Genomic DNA, 11193 nt, shown 5'->3' with positions numbered 1-11193 from the left:
GCCGGCGCGAGGAGGCGCGGGGCACCAAGGGGACACGGCGGCCGCCGCAGCCGCCAGGGGATCACTTGACGATCCCCGTGTGCTCGGCGCCTCCCCTGGTGACGGGAGGACGCGCGCTCGGCCCCAGGTTGCCTTCCGCGGGTTGAGGGAGAGTGATCTGCCCTCAAGTCTAAGTCGCATGGCCGCGGGGAGCGGGTTCTGTGCGACCCCTGGTGCGGTCAGGGCGCCACGCGGCCTGGTCACAATGGGAAGGACAGCCTTCCCGAGCGAGAGCGGGGCTCGCCGGCGCGCCAGCCCGGCCGCGGGTTGGGGGGTTGGGGGTGCGGCGCGGAGCGGACGCGGGACCCCCGCACGGGCCCCGCTCCGGCGAGCCTTCAGCCTGGTGCCCGTTCTCGACTTTGCGGAGCACTTGAGCGTCCCGCACGCGGGTCGGGCCCCCGGGCCGCCCCCAGGACCCGGTCTCTTGCAGTGACCTTGCCCCGAGCGCCGCGCTGCCCGGCCCGGTCCCCTAAGCCGGGATCGCGGCGCTCGACTGGGCACCCGCAACCGGCGGGCGGCCGGTTGTCCTGACGACCCGGACGCTGCCTCTGGCCGGCCCCGCCCCTCCGAGGCGGCCGAGGCCCGCCAGGCTCGGACCTGCGCCGGGGCCGCCACCCCCTGCGCCGCTGCGGACAGTGGGGCCGCCGCGGCGCCGCTCGGCTTCGCCCTCGGGCGGCATCGCCGCGCGGGGAGCCGGCTGGGAGGAGTTCGACCTCTCAGCGCCACACGGCCCTGCGTTGTACGGGCTGGGGATCGAGGCCCGGGAGCTAGAGTCCGGCCCCAAGCACCCTCGGGGTGGTCTGAGGCTTGGGTTCCCGGAGGCGCCTGCCGCCCCTTCCTCGCCCAGGAGTCCTCGGGTCGGGCAGTGCCCGCCGCGGCCCCCTCCTCGTGACTGCTCTCCGCACCCCCGGCTTCTGGAGCCTGCTCTCTCCGGAGCTGGGCATGGTTGCTTTGGAGCAGAAAGGCCAGGCAACAGGGACCCCTGCTGGCCCCGGGAGGGGGCCTGACCAGAGGCTGCCCGCTGGCTCAGCACAGGCGCCAGAGTGCTGGAGACGCCTGCTGGGCGTTGCCCTTCCCTGGCACCAGGGACACAGCACCAGGAACTGGGCAGTGCTTGTGTGAGTCAGCTCCAAGCTGGCGGGGACCCCCCCGATGGGAGCGTGCCAGTGTGTGCACGGGGGAGTGTGTGCAGATGGGGGTGTCCAGAGATAGAGATGCCAGCAGGCCTCCCCTTGATGGAGAAGGGGCCCCAGAGTCTGTTGCAGGGCTAGAGCGCTGCGTGTACGGGTGCACAGGAGGGGAACCTCTGAAAGGGGCCTGGGGTTGGGGTGAGGAAGGGGGCTTCTGGGGTAACTCCTAGGTGTCAGCAGGAGCAGCTGGTTGGGGTGGAGAGGCAGATACCCCCGAGGATGAGCTGGGGACATCGATGGGGCAGTGGTGTGTGTTGGGGGGCACTGGTGTGTGTTGGGGGGCACTGGTGTGGGGGAGCCAAGGACCACGCTGGAGCTCCCAATTTCGAGGGGGCAGTGTCGCGGAGCTGAGAGGGGACAGGACTTGAGAGAAGGGTGGCCCGCCCTGCCTCCTCTCGGCCTGGGACCCAGCCTGTCTGCGTGCCAGGTATTTTTAAGTGAGTGTGGAAGCCATTTTTAAAAACCCTGTCTCCACAAGGTAGGATAGAGAAAGGAGAGTCAGCTGACTGGCAAATCGATTTGCATTTTAAAGGGTCGCTGTTCAGGACCTCACTGGGCAGACCTGCCCCGCCCGCCAGCTCCCTGCGGGCTCCCCGGCTGCTTCCTGGTCTCCGGAAGGCCTTGGGAATTTCCCGACACCCTGGCTGAAATGCAGAGTCCTTCAGAGTGGGCTGATCAACCCCAGGGTCTCCAGGCCACCACCTCCTCCTCACCCGCGCCCCCTCCTCCAGGCCCCCTCCCGGACTGCCCGGTGCTGAAGGCCCCTTGGGGTTGGGAGGAGCTTCCGAGTGGCTCTGACCCAGGGGAGCTGGGCCAGGAGCCTCTCCCCAGGTCTCCAGACTTTGCCCTAAAGCTGTCACTCCTTGGTTGTGGGCACACAGCCACTGCCAGGCCTGCCCGGCACCCGGCCCCTGGCCTGGTCTGCCCAGGGTGCCAGGAGAAAGACCCAGGCTTGCAGGCCTGGCCCGATGGGCAGGGAGGTGGCCTGCAGGGGGGCAGGAGACTAGGGTGGAGTCGGGTGACCGCAGGCTGGCGGGAGGAGGGCCACAGAGGCGCTCCAGGCAGTGGCTGTCTCAATGTCGGCCTCACCCGAGGTCCTGGCGCTGGTCCTTGGACAAGCCCAGGACCCACCGAGTGGCAGCCTGACCCCTCACTCCCTGACCACCTGCCAGTGCCCCCCATCTCTCAGGGTGACCCTCCAGCCTTCATTCACAGGAGAGCCCCTGTGCGCCGTGGAACATAATTGCGCCTTTGTCATCCTCTCTCTCCTATGAGGTGGGAGACTCCCCGGGGCCTCCCTGTGCCTGGAAGGAATGGCCTGTTGTGGGTTTGCCGGGCCAGGTGGCTGGTGCCCTGCCCTGTCCCCGCAACCCCACCTCATGCCCGGGCCTCCTCCCACTTCCTTACTGAAGCTCCCCTGGGCAGCCTGGCAGGCGAGCCTCCTGCAGCCCAGCCCCAAAGCCAAGTGCTTCTGAGGTGGAGCCAAGGTGGCTGGTCACAGAAGGACCTCGGGCCAGAGCCATGGGTCCGCAGAGCCAGTGCCTGGAGTGCCAGGGTGTGAGAACCGGGAGGGGCCCGGACACTCCTGGTGCGACTCAGTCCTGGCAGTCAGTGGCTGGGAGGAGGAGACTAGGGCTTGAGTGAGGACGCGGACTTCACCGAGCACCCGCTGACCACCACCCGCCTAGGCCCAAGGCCGGAGCACAGCCTCTTGGCTGTCTTTGTCGTCATCATCTCCCCTGTAGGTCGCAAAACCCGTTGGAAAGTTATCCTGTTCTGTTCCAACCTGGAAGCCCTGGGTCTGTGACTGATTTCTTTCCATCTGACCAGCCTGGAGGGTCGGGTCTAGAGCCTCCAAGCCCACTCTGTGGGCGATGACGGTGATCATCGTCTCACAGGCCTGGCTGCAAACAAACCTGCCCAGACTCTGTTGGAGGGTCCAGCACAGAGTTGGTTAGGAGCATGAACTTGGGCCCGAGGGCTGGGGTCCTGCTGTGCAATCTTGGGGAGTCTGCCTCAACCCCTGTGCCTCGGTGTCTTCATTTGGAATGTGGGAGCCCTACAAGATGGGCTTGCTGTAGAGATTAAATGAGTTATTTATTATGCATGATGTGCTTAGCACAGCGCCAGCCCTAGTAATGAGTCTGTACGAGTTCTCTGCTATCATCCTCTTCACCACCCCACTGTTGTACCACCGTCACCACCACCATCACCACCATCTCCACCACCACCAACACCAGCAGTACATCTGTAGCTGAGTCAGCTCCTGTGCATCATCCGACCCCACCACTGGTACTGAGCCTGGTCCGGTGCAGATGCTGAAGGGCCCTGGCAGGGGGTCTGGTCCCACTTAGAGGCCTTTCCCGTAACCCACCTGCCCTGTGACCTGGCCCCTCTGCACCTGGGCCCAAGTGCCCGCAGAGGCCTGAGAACCCAGTGCTCCGAGCCCCCTGACCCCAACCCAGCACAGGGCTAGGGGGGCAGGGGAGGGGGCACATGACGTGGGGCCTGGGGCGGGGGTGGGGCAGAGTTTGGAAAGGCCCAGTTGCTTCCTACTGCTGGGCGCTCAGCCCTCCCAGAGAAGGAATGGAGGCTGATGGTTTTGTGCAAGGTGGGGTGAGCAGTTCTTCCCTGAGCTCTGCTCTGCGCGGGCCTCAGGCTGCCTGGAGACCATCACCAGCCATTCCTAGCTGGAGGGAACACTCCCCTGGGATATGCAGGCAGGAAACAGCAACACAAAGCCCCGAGCCCAGGACTGCTCATCTCTCCAGAGCAGCGGGCTCCCTGCTCTGCGGGGACAGGCTGCACCGCTTGGGCCTGAGGACACTCCACCTCTGCCCTTAGGCCAGAGGAGGGCCCCCAACAGGCACGGCGTCCCGCAGCTAGGATGTGTGTCCACCTTTGGGTCCGCACCCCACCTTGAGACGCCAGTGAGCACTCGAGACTTCACCTGCGTCCACAGGGCCCGGAGCGCACGTCCTGGCCACACCCGCACACCACGGCCTTCGGAGCCGGGCCGCGGGATGACGCCCCTGGGCCGGCCGGTGGACAGCCCAAGGCGAGCGAAGAGCGTGTCCGCGGGCTTGACCAGGCTCCTGGGGAGAGGAAGGGGCCGGACCCCCCCCTTTCTGTACTCTTTTCGGGCCCTCCACTCGGGGGTCGCAGCTCGTAGACTGTGTACCAGCTGGGATGCGGGGGACTCGTTGCAGTGGGAGGCGCGCTGCTCTTGTGGCCCCACCCCCGGCCAGCGGCTGCGCTCCGGGAGAGGCAGGACAGGGCTGGCCTGCGGCCCTGGGGCCCGGCCCGCCTCCGACCCGCGGCGCCACCTGCAGGGGACCTCGCAGCAGGCCCGGGCCAGGCCTCCGAGCGGTCCCGATCGCCCCGCCTGCCCAGGCCGCCCACGACGGACACACCCGGCCAGCCCCATCCCGCCCCCTGCGCCCGGGTTCCGCCTTCTCCGCGGGATGCTCCTCCCCCTACCTGCCCGGGGCCGGCCCGCCAGCTCAAGACACGGGTGGTCAGGCCTGCCGGGGGTGCACTGCGGGTGAGGAATGAGCGGACACCAAGCCGGGGCGGGCGGGCCAAGGGAAAGAGGGACGGAGGGCGTCCCCCACCTGGACACCCCGATGACACGGCGGGTGGCGCCCCGCCCGCACACGCTCCGAATCCCGGGAGCAGGCCGCCCCCAGCAGCCCGGCTCCTTCTGGGCAGTGAGAGCTGCTGTCCCAGGCGGGTCTTGGGGAGCCAGGCGTGCTCTGGTAGAAGCAGGATGAACACATGACGGCCATGAGGCGCCTAGGGGAGGGGCCTCCCCCTGGCTCCCAGCCTCAGCCCAGGCCAGCCTGCCGGCCTGCCTCCCTGAGTCAAGATGCTGACCGCCCCCCGAACCCCGCCTGCCGCCCCCAGCGCGCCTGGAGGGCAGCGGTGGGGACAGCTGGCCAGAGTCTGGGAGCCGCTGCTCATGTCTCGGGGGTGGGCCTGGTCTAACCCTGCCCCCCTCCCACCGTGAGGCCTAGAAGGAACCGAGGCCACGGAAGTGCCAGGAAATGGGGCAGGGCTGCAGAAGGGGAGGGGGCGGGGCCTCAGGAGGGGAGGGGGCGGGGCCGCAGGAGGGGAGGGGCGCGGCGCGCCTGGGTCCACAGCACCGCCCCAAAGGTCAGGGGGTCCAGCCTGCCCTACCTCGGGGAGCCAGCTTCTGGCCAGCTGACGCAGGAGCTGACACAGGAGCCCGTGCCAGCAAGGCCGGCGGAGGAGGAGGTGGCCCAGCACAGCGCCCACGTCAAACCTCCAGGGCTCGACAGTGAAGGACCCCCCCCAACCCCGCCCACCCCGACCCCCCGGGGGAATTTCCATCAGTGACCAGTGGGGAGGACACTGTGCTGAGATGCAAATGACAAACGTCTCCCGGCAGTGAGCACAGAGTCGGGAAAGAAGAGACCACAGCTGGGGGCAGAATCCACGGGCAGCAAGGGCTTGGGGACAGAAGGGCCAGGAGGGGCAAATGCCAGTACTGATCTGGGGAGACTGGCACCCGTGGCCGGGGACCCCCTGGCTCCAGAGAGAGCTGGTGATGTAGCCCACAAAGAAGACAGCCCCACGCAGGACCCCAGGGACACAGGCTCTGCCTCTGCAGACTGGGGGCCGGAGGTCAGCTCAGTGCATCAACATCCAGTCCGGGGGCAGCCCCCACAGGTGGCCATCGCCTGCCCAGGGCGGAGGGCGGGCTCGGTGGGGACGTGCCCACCACCCCCACAAGAGCAGAGGTGGGAAGAAGGCCACCAACAGGTGCGGGAGGGGCTGGAACCGAGACCTGGAGGTGAGGCAGACATGGCGGGGAGCCGCGGGCCTGTCTGAACTCTGTGTGTTCACGAGGATGTCTGCCAGCTGGGCCGTGGCCCTGACATGCCAGAGGCCCTCCTGCACTGGCCTCTCCTGGGCGGTGCCCAGAGGCGTGCAGAAGGGGAGCACAGGGCCCCGCACAGCAGAGGGCTGGGCAGCCTGTGATGGAGTCCATGCAGGGCACACGGGGACGTGTGCTGTGCTGGTTCGCGGCCTGCGCCTCGGGGAGGCCTGGGGGCCTCTGCGAGCCCCGAGAAACCTGAAGAGGGCCAGGCACCCGCCATAGAGGCCGCATGAGGGGACCACGAACCGCGGAGCGTGCTGGGGAGACGGGTAGTGATGAGAGAACTGGCCCGAGGAGGCCCCGGTGACCCAGGAGCGGCCACACACGCTTGCTCTTCAACAGACAGCTGCCCGCCCCCCGCCACCATCCGTGGCCTCTGTAGGCTGCATGGGGTCTCCCGGCCGAGGCAGGACCAGATCCTAATGCCACCTGGAAGTCAAACTCCGCACATCTCAACCTTCGTAAAAAAATCACTCTGCTGTAAGAATGACTTAGAAACAGCATAAAAGTCAAAGACTGTCAGATGGTGGGTTGTTTTTTTAAATAATAGAACAATTCAGCATTAGCAAGTTCAGTATAATCATATAGTATTGTTTAACTGTGGAATTAGAAAAGGGATACAGATGAACTTATTTGCAAAGCAGAAATGGACACAGACATAGAGAACACATATGTGGATACCAAGGGAGAAGGGTGGGCGGTGGCAGGATGAACTGGGAAGTTGGGATTGACATACACACACTGCTGCTGCTGCTAAGTCGCTTCAGTCGTGACTGACTCTGTGCAACCCCATAGACGGCAGCCCACCAGGCTCCCCCATCCCTGGGATTCTCCAGGCAAGAACACTGGAGTGGGTTGCCATTCCCTTCTCCAATGGATGAAAGTGAAAAGTGAAAGTGAAGTCGCTCAGTCGTGTCCGACTCTTTGCCACCCCATGGCCTGCAGCCTACCAGGCTCCTCCATCCATGAAGGATTTTCTAGGCAAAGTACTGGAATGGGCTGCCATCGCCTTCTCTGATACAGACACTACTCAGTATAAAATACATCTGATGCTGAAGCTCCAGTACTTTGGTTAGAACTGGACATGGATCAAGACTGACTCCAAATCGGGAAACCAGTACATCAAGGCTGTATATTGTCACTCTGCTTATTTAACTTCTATGCAGAGTACATCATGTGAAATTCTGAGCTGGAGGAAGCACAACCTGGAATCAAGATTGCCGGGAGAAATATCAATAACCTCAGATATGCAGATGACACCACCCTTAAGGTGGAAAGCGAAGAGGAACTAAAGACCCTCTTGATGAAAGTGAAAGAGGAGAGTGAAAAAGCTGGCTTAAAACTCAACATTCAAAAAACTAACATCATGGCATCTGATCCCATTACTTCATGGCAAACAGATGGGGAAACAATGGAAACAGTGAGAGACTATTTTTCTGGGCTCCAAAATCACTGCAGATGGTGACTGTAGCCATGAAATTAAAAGATGCTCCTTGGAAGAAAAGCTATGACCAACCTAGACAGCATATTAAAAAGGAGACATTACTTTGCCGACAAAGGTCCATCTAGTCAAAGCTACGGTTTTTCCAGTGGCCATGTATGGTTGTGAGAGTTGGACTATAAAGAAAGCTGAGCACTGAAGAATTGGTGCTTTTGAACTGTGGTGTTGGAGAAGACTCTTGAGAGTCCCTTTGGCAGCAAGGAAATCCAACCAGTCCATTCTAAAGGAGATCAGCCCTGAATATTCATTGGGAGGACTGATGCTGAAGCTGCAACTCCAATACTTTGGCCACCTGATGTGAAGAACTGACTCATTTGAAAAGACCCTGATGCTGGGGAAGATTGAAGGCGGGAGGAGAAGGGGACGACAGAGGATGAGATGGTTGGATGGTATCACTGACTCAGTGCACGTGAATTTGAGCAGGCTCCAGGAGATAGTGAAGGACAGGGAAGCCTGGCGTGTGGAAGTCCATAGGGTCGCAAAGAGTTGAACACAACTTAGAGCCTGAACAGCAACAAGAAGAAGGAGCTCTGCTCGGCGTCCTGTGGTGACAAGGACCTACATGGGAAGGAAATCCAAAAAAGAGTGGATACATGTGCACATATAGCTGATTCACTTTGCTGCACGTGAGAAATTAACACACTGTAAAACAACTGTACTCCAATAAAATTAATTTAAAAGATAAACTGTGATACCGACACCCCCAAAAAAAGTTCAGTGTGATGGCTGATACCCTTCCATCTTTGTATCTGTCCTGCTGGTCTGAGATTCCCTCCACTCTTCTCGCTGCTCATCTGAAGTTCCCTGTGCTCTGCATCCCGTTAAGAGTTAACGATCCTTTACCTTCTCTCTTCATTTTGGAAAATTAGACGTGTGTTTTATTCCCTGTGTCCTCTGACCCCACAGCTTCCCTTCCCTTCCCTCTCTGCTTCCCCAGATAAAAATTTTAAAATGATTTTCTAAAAAAAAAATGGTTTTAGGGCCCTCCCTAGTAGTGCAGTGGTTGAGAATTCGCCTTGCAAGGGTGGGGGGTGGTGTGGGTTTGATCCTGGTCATGGAGCTAAGATCTCACATGCTTCTGGGGCCAAAAAAAAATCAAAACATAAATCAGAAGCAACATTGTAACAAACATTCAATAAAGACTAAAAAAATGGCCCACATCAAAAAATATTTAAAAAATTGTTTTGAAAACTTGTTTTATTGATGCTCTTTTTTCTAGTTCACGAAGTTTTGCATTCTTTTTTTTTTTTATGACCTGCACGTTTTATAATTTTTATTTACTTACCCAGTTATTTGGCTGTTCTGGGTTTTCGTTGCTGCATATGTTTTTTTTTCTGGCTGTGGTGAATGGGGGCTTCGCGTTGCCGTGGCTTCTCGCCACGGAGCTCAGCTCTGCGGCACATGGGCTCAGCAGTCTGGGCTCCTGGCTCAAGAGCACAGGCTCCACACTCGCGGCTCGTGGGCTTAGTTGCAGACAGAATCTTCCCAGGCCAGGGACTGCACCCGTGTCTCCTGCCCTGGCAGGCAGATTCTTTACCACTGAGCCACCAGGGGAGCCCCAAATAATTTTAAATTAAAAAAAAAATTTAACATCAGAGAACAGCAAGGGAAGAATACAGGAACAAAAACATGAGACTCATAAAACAGGAACATGTTGCTGTTCAGTCGTCAGTCGTGTCTGACTCTTTGCAACCCCATGGACTGCAGCACGCCAGGCCTCCCCATCCATCACCAACTCCCTGAGTTCACTCAGACTCACGTCCATCGAGTCAGTGATGCCATCCAGCCATCTCATCCTCTGTTGTCCCCTTCTCCTCTTGTCCCCAATCCCTCCCAGCATCAGAGTCTTTTCCAATGAGTCAACTCTTTGCATGAGGTGGCCAAAGTACTGGAGTTTCAGCTTTAGCATCATTCCTTCCAAAGAAATCCCAGGACTGATCTCCTTCAGAATGGACTGGTTGGATCTCCTTGCAGTCCAAGGGACTCTCAAGAGTCTTCTCCAACACCACAGTTCAAAAGCATCAATTCTTCAGTGCTCAGCCTTCTTCACAGTCCAACTCTCACATGCACACATGACCACAGGAAAAACCATAGCCTTGACTAGACGGACCTTTGTTGGCAAAGTAATGTCTCTGCTTTTGAATATGCTATCTAGGTTGGTCATAACTTTCCTTCCAAGGAGTAAGCGTCTTTTAATTTCATGGCTGCAGTCACCATCTGCAGTGATTTTGGAGCCCAGAAAAATAAAGTCTGACACTGTCTCCACTGTTTCCCCATCTATTTCCTATGAAGTGATGGGACTGGATGCCATGATCTTCGTTTTCTGAATGTTGAGCTTTAAGCCAACTTTTTCACTCTCCACTTTCACTTTCATCAAGAGGCTTTTGAGTTCCTCTTCACTTTCTGCCATAAGGGTGGTGTCATCTGCATATCTGAGGTTATTGGTATTTCTCCCGGCAATCTTGATTCCAGCTTGTGCTTCTTCCAGCCCAGCATTTCTCATGATGTACTCTGCATATAAGCTAAATAAGCAGGGTGATAATATACCGCCTTGACGTACTCCTTTTCCTATTTGGAACCAGTCTGTTGTTCCATGTCCAGTTCTAACTGTTGCTTCCTGACCTGCATACAGATTTCTCAAGAGGCAGGTCAGGTGGTCTGGTATTCCCATCTCTTTCAGAATTTTCGTTTATTGTGATCCATACAAAGGCTTTGGCATAGTCAATAAAGCAGAAATAGATGTTTTTCTGGAACTCTCTTGCTTTTTCGATGATCCAGCGAATGTTGGCAATTTGATCTCTGGTTCCTCTGCCTTTTCTAAAACCAGCTTGAACATCAGGAAGTTCACGGTTCACATATTGCTGAAGCCTGGCTTGGAGAATTTTGAGCATTACTTTACTAGCATGTGAGATGAGTGCAATTGTGCAGTAGTTTGAGCGTTCTTTGGCATTGCCTTTCTTTGGGATCGGAATGAAAACTGACCTTTTCCAGTCCTGTGGCCACTGCTGAGTTTTCCAAATGTGCTGGCATATTGAGTGCAGCACTTTCACAGCATCATCTTCCAGGATTTGAAATAGCTCAACTGGAATTCCATCACCTCCACTAGCTTTGTTCGTAGTGATGCTTTCTAAGGCCCACTTGACTTCACATTCCAGGATGTCTGGCTCTAGGTCAGTGATCACACCATCGTGATTACCTGGGTCATGAAGATCTTTTTTGTACAGTTCTTCTGTGTATTCTTGCCACCTCTTCTTGATCTCTTCTGCTTCTGATAGGTCCATACCATTTCTGTCCTTTATCAAGCCCATCTTTACATGAAATATTCCCTTGGTATCTCTAATTTTCTTGAAGAGATCTCTAGTCTTTCCCATTCTGTTGTTTTCCTCTATTTCTTTGCATTGATCGCTGAGGAAGGCTTTCTTATCTCTTCTTGCTATTCTTTGGAATTCTGCATTCAGATGCTTATATCTTTCCTTTTCTCTTTTGCTTTTTGCTTACATACTATATAATAACACACACTACAATTATTTATTATTTACCTCCTTTCCCAACTGCTTTGT

This window comes from Bubalus kerabau, chromosome 22 (genome assembly GCF_029407905.1).
Source record: "Bubalus kerabau isolate K-KA32 ecotype Philippines breed swamp buffalo chromosome 22, PCC_UOA_SB_1v2, whole genome shotgun sequence".
Lineage (NCBI taxonomy): Eukaryota > Metazoa > Chordata > Mammalia > Artiodactyla > Bovidae > Bubalus > Bubalus kerabau.
The sequence above is the reverse complement of the archived record's forward strand: the minus strand, read 5'-3'. Positions refer to the sequence as shown.